This window comes from Gallus gallus, chromosome 5 (genome assembly GCF_016699485.2).
Source record: "Gallus gallus isolate bGalGal1 chromosome 5, bGalGal1.mat.broiler.GRCg7b, whole genome shotgun sequence".
NCBI lineage: Eukaryota > Metazoa > Chordata > Aves > Galliformes > Phasianidae > Gallus > Gallus gallus.
The window spans coordinates 2,893,656-2,907,169 of record NC_052536.1 but is presented as its reverse complement, the minus strand read 5'-3'; the positions used below and the strand labels follow the sequence as shown (position 1 = coordinate 2,907,169).

General features: G+C 41.8%; 1 long non-coding RNA gene across 1 annotated transcript; it reads right to left on the bottom strand.

Moving 5' to 3' along the window:
* Positions 1-2,259: 2,259 nt before the first annotated feature.
* On the bottom strand, positions 2,260-13,094 carry LOC121113250. The gene is made up of 2 exons (XR_005860191.1): positions 13,039-13,094; positions 2,260-7,702 (listed from the first exon to the last, which is right to left on the bottom strand). It is a non-coding gene; the product is annotated as an uncharacterized LOC121113250 (long non-coding RNA).
* Positions 13,095-13,514: the final 420 nt, after the last annotated feature.

Genomic DNA, 13,514 nt, shown 5'->3' with positions numbered 1-13,514 from the left:
TAAATGTTCATATTTGAACTTACTCATGATGTTATTCTATGGACCCAATCCTTAAATGCTTAGTTTGTCTATCATTAGACAGAGTTCGCATTAAACTTACTGGCTCAAGACTTTTGTTGCAGTAATAATGTAATTGAAAAAGCGATATAAGCCCATCAGAGGCATTCATTTTTAGATAGAAATGTATCTCTCTCTTAGATGAGAAGAATCAACCAGAAAACAAACAGAACTGCAAAGGTCTTTAATAGTTAGAGGCAGAGTGAATGGAACTGCTTTTTATAAAGGTTCATGATGGCATGTTAGAAATCATATTCATTTCTTTGAAATTAGCATCTTAAATTCCCAGGGGATTTCTTGCAAGTTTAAAAAGCACAGTGAAGAATACTGTCCCCAGAAAAGCTATTCAGTTTAATATTTTCCTTCTTCGCTTGCAGTCAATCATTTTTCTCAGTGAGGCTGATCTTACATGCTGCACGGTATCCATGGAGGTAATCTGTCATAATATGATCATTCAGTTAGCTGCATTTAGTCATCTGCAGCTAGGATCTTGTACGTGGTATTTTGATTTTGTTTAATGTGAAGGAGTGTGTTCCACTTTTTCTTCATTGTTAAATATTTTTTCAAGAAGTATTCCTGCTTTGTCTCTTTCTTTCACAGTGATATGACAGTGTGTAATGACTGGAATAGCACTACGGCACCCCATGGAGTACCTCTGCTGGCAGACTTACCAGAGTTTTGTTATGAAGGTATGCAAAGCCCTCACTTAGGTAACACAATGCATTATTTTTTCTGTCTGTTTTAGAATTTAGAGATTTACAGTCACTTACCAGTTTTGTTTGATCTCAGACATGATACAACAGCAATATCTATTTAATCTAACATTGATTTTCATCAACAAATGTTAATCATTTAAAGGTGAGGTTTTTAGAAAGAAACAGGATCTTCCTGTTCTCAGAAAAAAAAAGTGATTTTTCCTATTGTGGTCAAAACAAAAAGTAAAATTACTATGAGGTAGTTGAGTTGGTGTCTCATTCCAATTTATAGGAGAGAGGAGGTTCTTTGATATATGTATACCCGATGTGAGATTAAGAAACAACGGTTCAAATGTTGGTTTGACAAGTTTATTACAGGACCTAATCAATCAGGGAGATGGGGAAGGGGAGGCTGCCAACTATTATGAATTAGGGTGATGGGCAAGGGAAAGCAGGCAATAGGAAAGATAGGAAAGAAGCAAGAATTACGTAAAGCAGGGATAGTCACCACCAAGATCCATCAGTGTCCCATTGCACGTCATTCTGATGGTCCAAGGCAAAAGCCCAGGGGGAGAGCAGCAGCAGCATGGCTAGCCTTAGGCAGCAAGCAGGTACAGCGATGATCCGAGGCCAATATCAGAGCAAAAGCACAGAGGAGAGCAGCAGCAGCAGAGTGGCTGGCTTTACGCAGCAAGCAGGTACAGACAGAGCAGGCCCAGGAGATTCCATCAGCAGGCAGGTATCATGTCATGAGGCATCTGATGTCAGACACCCACCCTCTTGGTTGTAGGTCCCTTTTTTATCTTCCTTCTGCCAACATGGCATTCCTGGGCCCTTAGGTAAGAATCACGTGCAGCACCCCAAGATGGCTATCTCCCGTGAGATGAGCCCACTCAAAAGACTGCTTTCCGGCTGTTAAGCTGCTGCTTATCTCTCTCATTGCCCCTGGCCTGCAAATATTCAGACAAAAGATTTTTCCAACTTTGGCCAGGACTTGCCTGGACTTGTCCGTCTCTGTTCCTCAGCAAGCTTTGAGACAAAGGTGCAAAGAATCTCTTACAGTTGGACAATATCCAGATATTAGCCTGATAAAAGACAAATGCCAGATCACCAGAAATGGTGAGGTAGAGCTATTGCTTATGAATATCTCCTACCCCAGGGAATCTCTTGATTTTAAGATGGCTTCACTTTGTAGACTTGTTGGTGACAGAGTCAAGGATAAAGGAACTTACTCTAATCTACTGGGCTGGGTGTTCATCTGTCATATTGGGAAACCAACTTTATGTTCCAGCCCCATAGGCACAAAGCTTTCTCTTAGAAAAGCAGAAGTGAATTATGGATGACTCAAACACAGTACAGAAAATTACATTAGCATACATAACGCATAGAGGTTTAAATATAATTACAGCAGCTGCACACAGCGAAGTATGCAATAGTAGAAAAACAGTGGGAACAAAACTATTCCTGCTGAGTAACCTTTGTGTACTTAGAAAAACAGATTTCTGTCTTTCTTGGTTTTGTAGACTTTTTTTTTTTTTTTTTTTTGGTTCTTGGCGTAAAATATTCACCAATCCTTTCAGTGGAGATTGAGAGCCATTTTGATAGCAGTGGTAAAATTTATGACTGTAATGACTAAATCTAAAATTAAAGACTTACTAATTATGGCAACTAGTAAACAATGTTGGTAGCAGATAAACTTGATGCACTTGTGCTTATCTGAAAGTACTTTTCATCAGCAAGGTAGAAGAAGCAAATGTCTTTGCATATGTTTCTATAAACATTTGTATGTCTTGATGAATTCATTGCACTCTTGATCTCTCCTTTCTCCACTTTACTAGACCTCTGTTTTCCTCGTAATCACTCAGGAAATAATATTTCCATTTTTATCAGTGTTTTATGTCTTGCTATATGTTTTATATTTTAATACCAAGAATACTACTTAGACTGCATGACTATAATTCACCTGTATTTCTGTTGTTCCAATAGTCTGATTATACAAGCATGTTTCATGATTTCTTAATACTTTTTGCTGGAAAAAAATAATTCCTGAGCTCTAAGATGACAGAAATCTTTCTTTCCTGTCTTTCATTCTCTTCTTACCTTACATCCACAGTAATGCATTACTGGAGTGGTTCTAGGAATATCAAATTTAGAAATTCCAGGGTTCAGCCCTTGTGCTTCCTCCCCATAACAATCCAGCTCTCGTAGCAATCTTACCGAAACATATTGCTTACTAGGGGATCAAGAGCTGAACTCTATGAGACAAGAAGCTTTAGCAGCAGCCCTAGACAGGCTCCTCTGTGTATACACTTCATATGGTTACTATTCATTCTATTAATTAATTCTATAAATTGTTATATTATTTTAACAATGGAAACTAAATGCATCATGCTAAAATCAAATCAATATCCTCCATATCAGTCACCAGAGGTCTCTTGATTTCTTCCAAGCAAGGATTTTGTTATTCAGACATTCCACACCAGCTGTCAAATGGTCCAACTCAATAACAACCAATAAAGCAAGCACCCCTTAAAAATTTCCCCAGGGAAACTTTTAAAATTGAACAGGGAGTAATAAATCTTGTAGTGTCAATAATGGTGAAAATGTTAATTTAGTTGGCTCTGCTATGAGCCTCAAGTGAAATTTCAGATGCTGTTCTGGGAAGATGGGTGATGCTTGAATTCAGACTGCTATTCTCGGCCTGCAGCACCAGTATCTGATCTGTGGAAAGGGCTATGTGACATTGGCTGTGTGACAAATCAGCATTATGGTGATCAGATTTCCTTATGAACCTTTTAAATCTCAGCTATTGATTTTAGTAGTGCCCTTAGATGGAGGTTACATGACAGGGAGAAATGTGCTGATAAGACTTTCTGTGATGGCTAACCTATGCAGTCTGTAATGGGCAGTAAAAATGCATCCATCTGTTTAGCGTAGCACAAGTATGATTTACTACACTGCACAAAGCTAGTTTAGCAGTAATATCAATAACAATTTCTTTATTATTCAAATTGGGTAGAAAAGCAGTTTTATGTTGCAAATTTAGTCTATTAAGGGCATTTGTGAAGATAAATTATACTAGATGTTCTTTTCATCCTTTTTAGTACAGTTTTGTTGTGTTTTTTTCCCCTCACAGATGTCATTTTTGGGCATTAGACAAGTTTGGTTTTCTTTTTGTTTTTTCCTCCTGCTGTACTGCAAGTACAGACATTAAACATTTTGGGAAATTTGTTATGTTCTTCATATAAGTGAAAGCAGTTTTGAGAGAACTCAAACCTTTACATCTCAATTTCATTGTGTGATTTTTTAGGTAGAAGATATCCCATTGAGGGAGATTTCCAAAGGCTACGAGTGAGGCTCAGGCACCGATGCGCTGCTTTCCGTTGCGCAGCACGAACGTGCCGGCAGGGGGCGCTGGCAGCACGCGGCGGGCGCAGCGCGTTCCTTGCCCGCGGGCGAGACGAGGCCGTTGGGCTAGGGGCTGCCTCAAGGCCGGAAGGCTGGCGCCATTCTAAAAGGCTTCGGGTGCGTGAAGGGCAAAACCGTTCACAGCAGTAGGTTGTTAACAAACTTGGCGCAGATAGAAATATCCTAATCTCATCTACAAAACCAAAGAGAAGGGAAAATCATTGCTGAAGTAAGTGGGTATGTGCTCCAAAACCAGGCGTACTGCTTAATGCTTTCTAAAATACTTAGCTGATGGAAAGTGTTCTTGAGAAATAAGGCACTGTAGATGCAAGGAAAAAGCAAGACTCAAAGGCAGAGTCCCCAAGAGGCAACTCCACACAGAGTGTGAGAAAGCAATAAGTCAGACCTTTACTGCCCTGCAAGGCAACGGAAAGATATTCAACTATGGGTGCTTGGCACCATTGCCCTTTGTAGCCCTCTTACCTTCCAAGAGGGGAGTGGGGTTTTGCTGCTGAGATTTTGTCAGATTATCCAGATGGAACTGTAAACAGAAGTTAGAGTGGCCGTTTTTTTTTTTTTTTTTCTTTTTTCTTTTTTTCTTTTGGTTTTTTTTTCTTTTCCTCTCAGATAGCAAGCAGCACATACACAGATGTAGTGGAATTGCTGAGTCATGACTTGAACCAGTGATTCAGCACCTGGTGGAAGGCAGGGCCAACCCAGGGGAGCTCAGCTGCATGCAATGCACCTGAGTGACTGGAAGGACTGGAGCCTGGATCCACCCCTTCCCAGACCTCATTTAAGGGCTGGTGGTGGAGGTGAAGGTATTTTGCTGGAGATCCCTGCATACCTGAGACTGGGAAGGTAAGCAGATTCTTTGTATCTTTGCCCACAGTTTTTGGGCTAGACCTCATTTGCTACAGCCTAGGACTTTGCTACTCTGCAGTCACTGCTGTGCTTTTCATTGAGTTACTAGAAGTATTGCTTTAGTTCTTCCTTTTCTGGCAATCCCCTTCTATAGAAATACCTGTTTAAGTTATTTAGCATCATTTTAAGTATAAGCATTTTCATAATATGAATTTACATGTTTTGGATTGTTTTTGGTGTTCTTTGAAAAGTGCCCACAAACTGCCTACAGCTGCAGAAGTGGTCTTGTCCAAATTACAGGAGGAAAAAAAATTACCTTTGACAAACTCCAAGCTGAAATTATTTCAGACTCCAGTATAAAAACAGACTGTCCTTTCCTCCAGGAAGTTCAGTTGAAATATGTTTGATTAGACTAGATTTTAGCCTTCTAAAAAAATTGCTGCTCAATCTGCTAATTGCTCTGGAGCATTCCATGCAATCATACTGTAGCTGCTTGCCTAGTTATTTCCTAATACAGATTTATGACTGTCCTGAAATCTAATCTAGAAATACTCCAGACAAATATGTACTCCATGCTTCTGAAAAGCTGTGCTCTATTAAAAAGGTAAAGGCTTTTCAGTGTTTTCGAAGTTAGAAAAAGGAGATAATAAGTCATGTTTTTAGAAGTGGGATCACCTTGGTAGTGCTGTTCCCAATCATACTCACCGGTGAAAATTGCTTGGTTCTGACAACCTGCAATTAGACATTAATTTTCTTCCTTTCTCTATTAATGGCAATTTCTGTGGACAAAAAATTACTGTTATTATGATGATGTCCTATTCTGTAGAATAACTTGACTTCTGACTGTCCTCAGGCATCACATAACTGAGACATAGAGGGTAGGTTCTCAGGTGGATTTGTGTTGTAGGAATTACATGGGTTAGTACTAACTTTTCTTTTCCAGACAACTAGAAGAATTAATAATTCTGTGACAAATTTATAAATTCTGTCATCAATTCTTGGATCTTAACATTCACCTAAAAATGGGGTTTCTTAATGCACGCAGAAATGGCAGAGCAGCTAAATAATGCAGAAAGGCTAGCAGAGTGAATGAACTGGGTGCAAATCCTTTTTCAGTGCTCCTGGGAAGTGCTGTCTCTCACAGCTCTCCTAAGCTTCCCTGGTGAAACTGCTCTACTTTGAAGAAACTAATTTTCTCATAGACCTCAGTACATTTTATCTTTATACCACATAAGTCCTAAGAATCTCTCTCAAACAAATGAAGGATACTTTTCTATGCTAAAAAAAAAAAAAGCTTCATAAAGAAAGACTGAGAACCAATTGCTCTGCAGTTTGCAGTGCAATACTGTCCTACTGGTAGGCTTGTAAAGCCCATGTTTTGTCCTGCTGTGAAGCTTTTTTTTTTTTTAACTCAGACTTTCACATACTGAAATAAATCTTTTAATCACTTTATGGGGAGGATCCTCTTGTCTCTTTCATGGAGTTGGACGTGCTCAGAAAGTAACTTGTAGTGAAAAAGGAAGAGGAATATCTGTTATGAATCAGCAGTTTTTAAGCATGAAGAACTCTAGATCTGGAGATAGTGATATAGAAATGTTTTCCAGCCTCAAGGTGGTCAAAAAGAACCATTACACACTGCTATGAAGTGTAAATGGAGCCTGACCATTAGAAATCACATATTTTTCCACCTGAATGTTGCAGCGATTTAAAAAAAAAAAAAAAAACAAGATAAAGAATCTTAAGTTATTTTGGAAACCAAGAAAATACAAATTACGTATTGTTTAAGAAATGCCTTTTTAAGTGCCACTTGAAGCCCTGCTACTGCTAAAATTACTGGACCTCAGGATTTTATTTATTCAGTGAAATGAGTTTAAGCAAGTTGTTCTTTCTCACTGTGGTTGTTTTTCCTCACTGGTGGTTCATTTTTGTTATTGTGATCTGAACTGTAACAGTAATACTGGTTTAAGGATAGAGTTTGGAGATTTCTGTTGGATGTACACATCCATTACAACTTCAGTAGCAAACCATTAACATAATGGAAGATGCCTGAGAATTTTTCCTCCTTCCTTACTGTAGCAATTAGATCAATACAGTGGGAAAGGTGTTACAACAAAGGTGTGATGATGGAAGGACTGACACAATAGAGAGGTGCTACACTGGAAGGGAAGAAGATTGCTCACCCATATTAGAAGATTCTAGGTTGACAGGGGGAAGCTTCACCAAGGAGGGATCTCCAGAAAGAGATCCTTCCCCAGTGGCACTCAGCCCTTAAATGAGGTCTAAGAGAGAAGCAGCCAGGCACCACCCCGTCCACTCACACAGATGAATTGCCTTCCCCTGTGCTCTCAGGACTGACCAGGTCCTTTCCCCAGTTGCTCCATCAGTTGTTCAGGCCATGACTCAACAGTTCTCATACACTCCATCCCTTCATGGTGTGAACCAATGACTGAGCCAGCTGGAGGGTTAGCCTTCCGTAATACAGGGATCCAACACACTGCGATGCTTATACAATTGCCCATTGCAATGCAGGTTGACACAATCTAAGACAATTGATGATTGGTTTGTGGTTGAAGTTCATGTTCTCTCATGGGCCAGTGCTCGGTGGTGTTACTGGAGGCATGAGACATGCAGTTGTTTGGTGCAGGTCCATCTTATGTTCCATCAGTCCCACTGTCTCGCTGCAATTAAAAGGAGGGAGAGGAAGTTCTTTTAATATATGTATACCCAATGGCGAGATTAAGACACAACAGGTCAAATATTAGCCTGACCGGTCTATTACAAATCCTAGCTGTTTAGGGAGATGGGGAAGGGAAGACAGGTGATAGAAAGGATAGGAAATGAAAGCAAGGAGTCTTTGTAGAAAGCAAGAGGGAGATAGTCACCACCACGGGTCCAGTGTGGTTCGTAGTGCAGTCAGTGATCTTCGGTAGTGATGGGTCGTCAGGTGTTACTGCTCGATTGGCGACAGTGATGGTGATGACCACTTTCCAGTGGGAGTACAAACTTATAAGTCCAAAGTGGCCGAGTCAGCTGCTTTTGGAGTGACAGCTTCTGGCTTTTGGAACTCAGCAGGAACTTCTTCTGTTCCCATCTTCTGGGCCTTGCCAGGAGATAAGAAGGAGCATGGAGGTGCCAACTTGTATCTTGCCTTCACAGAATACAATGCTATCATCCCCCATGCTTAAGCAGCTGCCCGCATTGTCTTTTCTCCAGCATGCTGCAGCTTCTGATGGAACCAGCGGGTGATGTTCTCAGATGGTGAATTCTCAATCCATCGAACTCGGGCCAGTGTGTCAGCTTCATCATTTCCCGGTGACTGTAGGGGTTGGGGACCAGAAACATGGTAGACATATACCGTCCTGTGTTTGACCACATTCCATATGTCTAACCACATATCTCTGCCCCAGATTGGTCAGGCATGGATAGTCCAGTCCTGAGTGGCCCACTGCAATCCAAAGAGTGAGCCCCCAGTACACAGCCTAACTAACTGTGCAGATAGTCAGGATATCATCACCAGGTTCCTTGTTTATAATCATCCACATGGCTTGCAGTTCTGCCCATTGGCTGCTCTGACCATCCCCCTCTTCAAACCAGATTGTTTCAGTGGAGGGATGGTATGCTACTGCTCTCCACTTGCTCGGGTTGCCCTTGCTGGACCCATCCATGTACCAGGCATCTTCAGGAATGGGATATTTCCCCTCCTGAAAAGGACTCTTCTCTGGTGGAGCAACCAATGATTTTTTGGTGCATCACTGTGATACATCACTGGGCCTAGGATCTTCTGAAGTTTTTCTTTCATTGGTGATAAAGATAGACTACTCCTCTGGCCGAGGTAGGTGACCCATTGTGACACTGCCTGTGCTTGGGCCACCCCTGTCTTAGGAAGGTGGGTCAGATCTTTCACCCACCCCTGAATCGGCAGGGTGGTCTTAATTATGACCTCAGCTGTTTGAGTTATCAGCTCTACCACCTGTAACGCAGAATAGGCAGCCAATAACTGTTTTTCAATCGTACTGTATCTTTCTTCTGCTCCGTGCAAGACCTGAGAGCAGAATCCAGTGGGTGTCAGAACAGAACTCTGGCACTGCCACAGGCCCCAGCCAAAGCCATCCTGAGTGACATGAACATCTAATTAATCTGGGAGGGTAGGATCAAATATACCCAATGCCTGGGCTTGTTTAACAACCAGTTTTGCCTGTTGGAAAGGCTCATGTTTCATTCTCCTCCAGTCCCACAGTTGCCCCCCCCCCTTTTTTTTGAGTCTGTATATAGGTCTCAGCAGCTGCACTAAATGAGGTATCAAGGAATGCCTATATCCCAGTATAGCTAGGAACTCCTGCAGCTGCTTTGGTGTTGTAAGGACTGGGAATGCCTGAATTAATATGTTCCTTCTGGACCAAAAAATTGTCAGCTCGATATAGGGCCTCTGGGTTCCATAGGGAGGCCCTGCTTACAAGGGGGACTGTCAGTGTCAGGTGGGGAGTTTGACTGGGGTGGTACACCTGTCAAAGCGTAACGCAGGTGTCCTAAGGTGAGCTCAGGGAGGCCAGAAACCTCCTGTGGAGCAGAAGGGCAAAAGCTCGCTTGATCTTGATTTTCAGTACGAGTACAGACTGAGAAAGTGGGGCCTCACGATCCTTCTGACTTTTTGGGTTTTAAGCATCCCGTCACATAAGTAACTGTGCTATTGCCAATTCTTTTTCCTCTGGCGGCTCGGGCATAGTGGCCCAGGTCATCTGAAGAGGCTTTTTCCTTTTACTGGGAAGTGTTCCAAGTTCAGTGTTGCTGTTGGTAGTTTGTCAGTAGTTCTCACTTCAGGTTTTTTGGGGTGATTTTGAAATTTTTCATTGTCCTTCAACTACTTCCAGAGCTGGAGGAAGACATGATGGGGCTGGTGATCAATTTTTGCAAATTGAACCCCAGCCTGGATTAAGTTGTTAAACGTTTGCTTTTGGGATACCCTTATGGGTCCTGATTGAGGAGTCCATGGGGCAGGTCTCCTGGTTTTAATTACAGGGAGGACCTCTGCTCCTTTCAGTGTTATGGTATTGCGCCTGGTCCGAAGCTGCTCAGTCCCCTAGATCAGCCACCAGCCTGTGGATAATGGCCACCATGGTGATTAAGGAGTTCAGTATGGACACCAGTGTGAGAAGAGCTTGTTGTAATATGAAGTACCTCATCCCTGCCGAAAACTTAACCAAGTCTGGACTCTCAAAGGCATCTTCGTATATTTTGTATTTATTGGAACATCACTTTTGTTGGGCCATGTGATTCTACACACCACCATTATCCATTGAATTAGAGAATGTTTTTCATCATTATGTATCGTAGTGGCATATAGCCTTTGTCTGAGAACCAGATGTATGGTAATGGATGCCAGTTTAGAAATCTCAGGCCCATTAGTTACCACCCTTTTGGCCCCCGTATCCCATAATCTCAACAGCCAAGCTGGTATGCTGTCTCATGGTCTTTGCTTAAGCTCATGGATCTGTTATGATTTGGCAGCTGTGTACAGGTATGCCGTTGCATGTAATGTGGTATGTGCAGGGGGCCACTCTTCAGGTGCCAACCCTGTCTTGGATTTTTTTCTGTCTTCTAAGTTATTACCAGCATTATTTCTAGAGGATCTGACGTTCCCAGATGTTATGGTTTTATGATTTTTGATTATTGGTATTCCACATTATAACACCATGTAGTACACTTGGAGGTAAAGCGTTAATGCTCCAGTTCCGGTTACTTATCCCAGAAGAGAAGAACTACAAACCCCAGAGGACTTTGCATTCAGAGAGGAAATAAAGCCCCTGTCAAGGTCATGAGACTAGTCTCTCCTCCCTGCTGGTCGACTTGACTGCATGTCTCGACTCAGCGGTAGAGTAAAGCCTTCAGTTTTTGGACACTCTCATTATATTTGTTTTACTAGCTGCAATTCTAATTATATTGTATTATTGTGTGTTATCTTGCATGCCAATATCTTATTTAGTGAATTAGTTTGTTTCTCTTCAGATCATTGCTGCTGTTATTTTTTGGGGGGCCCTTCTCTCTACCTTTTTTCCCTGTTTCCCCTTTTCAGAGGTGCGGATCCATGGTCCTTCCACTCCGCTAGTCATGGAACCAGGCCAAATCAGCCCATAAACTGTTGACATTCTTGGTGGAGAATGCGGGAAAAAGCTGCTTTTTAGCTTTAAGAATAAAATTCTCTCTGCTCTCAGAGAACTTTGTTAGGAGAGTTTTATTTTTTTTTATTTTATTTTTTTCAGCTGCTGCACTGAAGAACTTGACCTTGAAAGTCCAGGTGGACTGCCAATATTCTGGAATATTTGTAAACTTTGAGTACTGCTATCTTGCTTCCGTAAAGAGTAAAAAAATGATTGTTTTCTCTTTTAAACCTGTTTGCAGAGGGAGCTGTTAATTTTACAAAACTTGTGATTTTTAAGCAGGCTTCCAATCTCTCCTTTGAATCATTTATGCAGTTTTTGAATGCTAATCCAATATCATCATGTTGTCAGTCTCCCTGAATGTACTCCTCATCATTTCATTCAGTGTCTGTATTTATAATATTCTGAGGAAGCCTTCCCCAAAACCGAAGAATACTGAGTGGCAGGGAGTGCGGAGAGGCTTGGGAGAGACTTTAGAGAGATGGACACCCTCAGTGTCTTGGAATTTTACTCCTGAACACCTGAAAGACCCTAAACAGATATCTGAGACAGGGATGTTGTGGCTCAGGCAGATCTGAGGAGGCACAAATGATTTGGGGCCTGGCTAATGCTTATCAGGCCTTACTTAATACTATCTCAAAGAGGGAGAGAGTTTCTGAAATTGAGTCTCCGTGCTGAAAGAGAGTGTCTCAGAGCTGATAGGGAGAATCTCCAGGTCCAGAAAAAGTGTCTCCTAGTTGAGAGAAAAGACCTCAAATCTGAGCAAGAAGCTCTCTAGTTGAAGAGAGACTCCCTCCAATCCAAGCAGGACTCCCTCTGACCTGAGACATCCTCCAATCCAAGAGAGACTCCCTTCAACATAAACTTGACAGGCTTTAATCTCAGCCCTCTCTAGTGTGAGATGGACATCCTCAAGTCTGAATGGGACTCTCATTGTATTTATTTTATTAGCTGCTATTCTAATTATTTGGTGGTATATTGTATTATAGTGTGTTATCTTGCATTCTAATACCTTATTTAGTAAATTAGTTTGGTTCTCCTCAAATCATTGCCACTGTTATTTTTTGGGGGGCCCTTCTCTCTACCCTTTTTCCCTTTCTCAGAGGTGCAGATCCATGGGTCACTCTGTTCTGCTAGTCAAGGAACAGGGCCAAATCAGCCCATAAACAGCTGACACCAGATCCTCTAGTTGGCTTTTAGTTTACTTGGCCTTCTTGGGTTCAATTAGGATCCTGCTGATCTAAGTCTTTTTCCCCTTCTAGTGATATGAGTTTTAATTTCAAAGAGGAAATTCCATTAAATTCCATTTAAAGATGGGGCAGCTTGTCCTGTCAAAGATGTGATTTTATTTCCCAGCTGTCTAATGTGAGCTTTCAAAGCTTGTTTTCATCTTTTAAGTTTACTTTCAAGGAATGATATGCATTAATAGTGAGAAGCAGCAGCCATTACACAGCAGATGCTGCTACTATTCTTTCCTTGGTTGTCAAAAAATTTTGTCCTAATTTATTCAGGAAATCAGCTATTTTTGATAGGGATTTAATAATGGGACCATTGTCCCTTATAAGTCCCTATTCTTCACTAAGCTGAGCAGCACTTAACTATGGAGAACCTAAGAATCCCGGGGTTTCCCCAGGAGTTCCTCTTTTGGTGTATTTGGGGTCCCTATGACAATCCAACACATAATTTAGTAATCCATCATAAAAACAGTATCTGTCTGGCTCGCCAAATGTAGCAAGGATAATAAACCAAATGAAATGAGGGAGAGAGCGAAAGAGCGATAGAGAGAGGGGGGGGGGGGGAGAGGGAGGGGGAGAGAGAGAGAGAGAGTGTGAGAGAGTTTCCGAAACCGAAAGCCTTACTTGATGAAGGCGCCCGGCTTGGAAAGCACACCCACTCCTCTCCTGGCAGCAAGCGAAAGTGAAGAAGAACTGCGCGCAACCAGATGACGTATCTTCCGTGATGTGTCTTCCTTCTCTGACCGTGAGGTCCTCTGGGATACATAGTTCTTCTCTTTTGTCCATGATGTTATGATGTGGAATACCAATAGCAAAGTTACAAAACCATGATATTCCACCCCTTATTCTACATCATTATATCATGCTTAATACATATACATAGAACTACTGACTGCACTCCCCCAACATCAAATTCTCTTGTGGTACACATTGAACATCCCCATCTTTCTGCATCACCCACCAAGTGGAGCCAGGTCCCTGGGCAAAAACAGTTCCACGGAGAGGTCTGCCCTTTCCAGAGGCTGGAAGGACCCAAACTGCTTTTCCCAACATGCTCTTTACATGTACTACAGGGACCTTATCTCCCTCTACGGTATGTA